This window comes from Triticum aestivum, chromosome 5A, assembly GCF_018294505.1.
Source record: "Triticum aestivum cultivar Chinese Spring chromosome 5A, IWGSC CS RefSeq v2.1, whole genome shotgun sequence".
Taxonomy (NCBI): Eukaryota; Viridiplantae; Streptophyta; class Magnoliopsida; order Poales; family Poaceae; genus Triticum; species Triticum aestivum.
The window spans coordinates 422,017,031-422,023,384 of record NC_057806.1 but is presented as its reverse complement, the minus strand read 5'-3'; the positions used below and the strand labels follow the sequence as shown (position 1 = coordinate 422,023,384).

General features: G+C 46.9%; 1 long non-coding RNA gene across 1 annotated transcript; it reads left to right on the top strand.

Moving 5' to 3' along the window:
• The first annotated feature begins 2,566 nt into the window (after positions 1-2,566).
• On the top strand, positions 2,567-4,410 carry LOC123107046 (uncharacterized). The gene is made up of 3 exons (XR_006451578.1): positions 2,567-2,915; positions 3,687-4,110; positions 4,293-4,410. It is a non-coding gene; the product is annotated as an uncharacterized lncRNA (long non-coding RNA).
• The last annotated feature ends 1,944 nt before the right edge of the window (positions 4,411-6,354 follow it).

Here is a 6,354-nt window from a genome sequence, read left to right as displayed (position 1 = left end):
AACCGCCCATAACCATCTGGACCGTACGGTCCGGACATGTTTTACTATCCAACGCGGTTCTGTATTGGTCCATTCGATGATCTGGACGTCATTTTTCCCGCAAATCAGAGGGCTTTGCGAGCATCCGGACCACTGCCACGCAAGCGTTCGACATCCATGGCCCACCCAAAACCTCTCTCTCATCCGCGCCCTTTCCTGCCCGAAGTAGTCATCACCTCTCCAGAGCGTTGGTGCCGCATTCATACTGGCGCGGAGCACCTCTCCAGACAACGAGGAAGACTAGACCATGGGAGGCCGCCGACTCTCGAGTCCCAGGAAGGCCACCACTCCTCCCCTCCCGCCGAAGCCAAGCTTGGCGAGCTCAGTATCGTCGGCCGATTAGCCGCAAGCAGGCTACGAAGGCGGAGCTTCATTTTCCAGGGCTCATGGCCGGCCCGACATGGGGAACGGCTGTCGGCGGTCATTTAGACTAGGTTTAGAGTACGATCTAGTTGAAATATGTCGAAATGTAATGGATTTGCTTTGCTTTAGATGAAAAGCACCCGGTTTTATGTAAAAATTATCCAAGTATGAATGAATATCGTTTATTTAAATATGTATCAAATTTATTCACTTTCATTAAAATTCTTCCAAAATGTTACTGAGCATTTTCGGTTATGGTTGGATGGGCGGTTCCCACGTCAGTGTCCGCGGATTGGTCCCTCCTGGTCCGCGGAAGGATGAGATGTCCGATTTGGGGGTCAATTTTGGAGATGCCCTTTGCTCCTATGGTCACCGCCGCTGCCACACACCTCGCCGCCTGTCACCCATGGCGCATCCCTGCATTCCTCCCTCAACCGTCTTCGGTGGACTCTTTTCTTCATTTTTCTCATTCTTCCCATTGTCTCTGGCCACGCAACACTCCTCGTCATCCTGGCCCAGCGACGCACCCCCCCCCCCTTCTGTTGTTCTCGTCACCACGCAAAGCACCACCACATGGGGTGGAGCACTTAATGAGAAAAAACTGCAAGCGTAGGACAAACCTTGAGAAACCTACAAACACAAACATGGTTCTCGGCCACGATCGCCGATTCCAATGAATCATTGCATTCTGGACCACGCCATCGTGCCACTAGGAGAAATAAGAGGCTAAGAACCCATTTTCGAAGGAATAAGAATCGACGGGTGTCGGGGATATACCCCGCGGTGTAAACCGACCGGAAGTTAACCCGGCCGAACTTGGCGGTTTATCTGAAGACCCCGCTGACACTTGGCGAGTTACTAGCGACCCGCCCTGACCTGGCGGTTTACAAGCAACCCACCTTGGTCATTGTGACTCACTGGTGATCCGGCGTGCGGGATCGATGGATGACAAGGCCCAAAGCCCAGAAGGTCGGTTCACGTTTAACGGTGGGTCGGTTTAAGAGGAAAGGCATGAGGAACATTTATCTTACAAGGAGTTAAGACCTGGACTTGTATCCGGTTTGTATCAGATATAGACTAGTCCTAATCCTAATAGGACTCTACATGTAACCCGCCCCTCCAACATATATAAGGAGGGCAGGGCTCCCCAAAAGGGACAAGATTTACAAGTTCCACAAGTTGGACAAGTTAGGTTTAGACAATAGCTCTCGAGATAGAGCACTCTTGTAACCGTGATCATTATCATCAATATCAATGAAGCAGGATGTAGACTTTTACCTCCACCGTGAGGGGCCGAACCTGGGTAAAACATCGCGTCTCTCGTCCCGCTCAACCCCTCTCAAGCTACCACATAGATGCGTTGGCCTCGCGACTAAGTCCTCACACTAGGACATCTGCCGTGACAATTCCACGGCAACGGGTGTGCACCTTTTAGGGGAAGAATGCCACGGCCCTTCTCTTCTCAATTTCTCCTCAACGGAAGCAAAACCTTGATCTTTGGACCCATCAACTTGATAAAACTATCCCCTTGTTCTAGGAATTCTGGTGATAGGAATATTTCGTCAATTTTCAGTTAAGCACTTGATCAGTTCCCTTTAATTATCCCATTGCTCGACTCAGGGGAAGCTGCTTTTTCTCGCTCAATGCCTGGGCCAACGATAGATTAGTCTCTGAGGACGATTTTTGCCTACATTCTCAACACCTTCATCACACACGTATGTTGCCAACAGTGAGTCTATGAAATTACTTTTGTTAATCATCTATCCTAGTCCCTGGCTAGCTCATGGACGGTGAGAAGTCAACATTGTTCGCGTGCACGGATGAAGAAAGAAGAACAAAGGCTTCTATGTGGGGTCAAGTGCATTTGGGGGGTTAAGTTGGAGGGATGGACTAGATCGACAAAATTTTAGTTCCCTAAAATATGGGGAATTGAAGGATGGGGAATTAACTTATGTGGGATGGGCTAGATCTCTTCTACATCTACATCTATCTTCTTCTACTATTTCTTCTTCTTCTACTACTACTATTAAACAATCGAACAAGAATTTTTTTATATGTACCCCACAATTAGACCCACAACACTACACAAACCAATCTGTACCGCACAATTAGACTCACAAATCTTAATTTAACAGCCATCATTAATCTAATAGCTCTATGGGGTGCAGTTAGCAATTTCCCTTGACTGACCATACTCCGTCCGCAGAGGAATGTTCCACACACTGCGCCCGCGACTGCGCATACAACGCTCATTCCTCTATTTGGTTCGTGAAGTCGTGATGAAACCCTTCCTTGTCTCTCCCTCTCGATCTGCGCCGCCGGCTCCCTTCCCTCGATCTACGCTCGGCTCTTCCACTGCGGCACAACAGGGGAAGAAGATGGGATTGGCGGGCGAGCGGCTGCGGGGTGCGAGTGGCCTGTGGCGGGCGAGGGCCTGCGGGGCGGCGAAGAGGGGATACTCCGGTGGGCTACCAGCAGCGGCAGAGGCTTAGCGCCTGCTTCTTCTCCTGAAGGTACGAACCGGCCCTTCTCCCACCTTGTATATTTGCAGCTTGTCCCATCTTTCCTACCCAGCCGAGAGAGAGATGGAAAGGATATTGAGATGTCACTCATGGCTATTTTGAATTAATTTTGTACCTCTATGTTGTTCAAACAACTGGGCTCACACCTGACTGCCATAAGAGCAAGCTGAAAGTGGTGTAATCGACTGTAATCCAGCGAGAAGCTGGGATGAGTCTTCCTGCGCACAGTTGTAATCGACTTATGCAAATATACAGTTGCAATACTATTAGTTTACAATGAAAACATGTCCAACCAGCTTAAATCTAGCAATACTTATCTGGAATGGAATAACGTGTCCAGCCAACTTAACATATTCTTTTAATTCTACATCTCCAACTAGAAAGCAATCTTTTGCGGGGAAATTAGTTGTAAATTAAATTAATAACCGGGAAACTGTCTCTTCTTGGAATGTTATGATAAAAATCAACAATTTTAAGGATGGAGATCTGCTTCAGTTGTATGCTCTCTTGTAGCAAGGAAAGTGTGCTGGGTGGTTTATCTTGTATGTGCTTGGTTATGTCTTAAGGTTCAAACGAAAGAAGTACTGAAAAGTCTGTTCTGTCCATGCCACCAAACTGCTAGATTGAACAACTAGCACGAGAGATTCATTGTGCAACTAATGGATAGTTTCGTTTTTAGATCAAAAATATTTCCTACAATACTTGTTAAACTACTTCAGAGTGGAATTAATGTAGCTCTTTTGGTTCCCTTATTTTTTTCAGGGTCATCGCCAACTCACTGCTGCTCATAGAGGTGAGTCAAATGTTGTAACAATCTCTGTCATTATTTTGCTGCTCAGGTAGGAGTTCGAGAAATCATGAATTACCTGACAGATAATGCAACCAAAACACAGGAAGAGAAACATATATGGTGATGATGTCTATCATGCTTTTGCAGGTAGTAGTATGCATCCACACAATTCAAATTCATGTTCTGGAAGGACATTGACCAACTAACCATGTATTAATTGTATAGTTAAATTTGTTGTTTTACTTCTATTCGAACTGAGTTCTAACAATCAATATTTGATTCTGCTACACACTTTCAAGGACAGTTACAACAATTCTGGAGCATGTATCGTCCTCAATCCTCTGATTTTGCTACCGTCATTTCCATAGTATTCAAGATGTAAAACCTCGACCTGTGGTACGTGATTAATATTGGGTTCCTAAGCTTGAAATGTTTATGGCATGAATAGTACTTGATTCTATCATGTTTACGTATCAATTATTTTTGCTAGAAGACTACCGTGAGGCGTATCATTTTAGTATGGTACTTATATCTTAGGGTATGGGAAATAATTGTATTAAACTATTTTTTCCGTGTAGGCTACTATGATTTGCAGGAAGTAATTGTTTCCGATGAAGAATTAGATCTAGGCGCCATGGATGACAACAATTCAGGCTTTTAACTAAATATTTTGTCATGTCCGCAATTGGCTGGTTCATTTAGCCTGATATATATCCACATAACCATCAGATAAAATATTTCATCAAGTAATTAGTGGAAATATTGGATATAGAGAATCAGCATCACAGTTCGGAGGAGCTTCATTTCTCAAACTTTCTGGAGCAGATCATCTTGGTCATTTTCTAAGGATGGGTGCTGGACTTGGCACATTTCCTTGAGAGGATTGCTTCAGCAATAAATGCTGGCTTTTTTATGGAATTATTTATTTGTATTATGCACCGCTACCAATTTTGATTTTGTTCTCTGGTAATCTACAGAACATGAATTCTAATTGTGTCTAACCATAAGGGCGGGACGAATCCCTCATTTTGTCATGTATTTGTTTTTCTCTTGAGTTTCTTTGAAAGTGATAGTTGTTAGGCTCGGCAAAACCAACAGAAAGTAGGAAAAAATGAAACATCCGGATGCCGTTACCTTTGAAGCTGAAGCCCTTCCTCACTTTGCACTGCTTCTAGCCCATTGATCATTGCATTGTCTCTATTATCCGTCTTCTATGCTTCTTTGCTAAAGCTCACTCAGCTGGCGCTAGCACATGCTGATTTCCATCCGCATGTACTGGCAGGAGAGGTGAGTGGTGCTGTGGGTTGAGGAAAATGATGTACAAGGGGAAGTCAAGGAAAGAGGTGCTGCCCTGCAGGATGTCATCGAGCGTAGGCACGAGCGTGCGCCCGAAAGGGATGAGGCGGTGGAGGGGTGTCGTTATTGTATACAAGACATGACTTTAAATACAAGAGACGTGTGTTGCACGTGCAAGCTTACTAGTCCCAATAATAAATCACGGATTGACTTTATCGGGTTCACCGTCACAATACGCTTTCTTCTCATGTTATAATACGCTTTTACGATTTGTATAGACAAAATCGTAATATAAATGAGGTGGTACTGACCCGCGCTACAGATTTAAGTTACTACAGTAAAAAATTGTTCCGCTCGTTCACAGGAGATACACGAGGAGGTCGGCGACCTAGGCAGCAGACGACGGGGCAAGAGGCGGAGATGGCGTGTGGTGAAGAGCGCCAGGGGAGCAGAGAACGGCGGTGCCGCTGCAAGAAGATGACGGCGTGCTGGACGGCCGGTTGGAGGAGCGAGTAGGCGGAGAGGAAGGGAAGAAGAGGCGGTGGGGTCCAGCCGTCCCGTCGGCCGGCGGCGAGGGACGCCGGCAGGAGTGGCGGATGGGTGCTCACGAGATCTAGCCCCGTTCTCGGCGGCAGGAAGGGAAGAAGAGGCAACGGGGTCTGTCTGGCGACGACGGACGCCGGCAGGAGCGACAGACGGACGCTCGGGATCGAGCCCCCACCTCAGCGGCGCGAAAGGAGATCGGGGTGAGGGAGAGAGCCGTCGAAGGGGACCGGGAGGGAGAGAGAGTTGGGATTGAGTTTTTTTTAGGCAAAGAGTTGGGATCGAGTGGCTGTGAGGGGATGGAGCGATGGCTCCTGTGCAGCTAGGTTTAGAAGAGTTTAGGCGGGCCTTGGTTAGGAGATGGGCCGGCAGGCGCTGGTAGGCCCAGCTGGGCTGGAGGAAAAACTAGGGAGAGAGAGAGAGAGAGAGACAAGGAGAGTTGGGCCAGCCTAGCGCTGCTGAAGGTTTTTATTTTCTCATCTCAGAAAAGAGAAACAGATGGAGAGGAGAGAAAAGAAAATATTTGAGATAGGACTAGAAGTAGACATCGGCTAGGCCATCTGTTTTACTACCTAGGTGCTATATAAATGTACTTATTATACCGCTCAGGACCTACGAAGGGCTGGCAGATACAGGACGCGGCGGCATCAGCTGTTGCCTCATGCATCTGCACACAGATCCAGACACGCTGGTGTACTTAGACGGGAAACGTATACGACGAGGATAAATACCAACGCATCCTCCATGTCGAGCACCCGGACACTGCATTATTTTCAGATCAGTCACTTGTGGACATGCCAC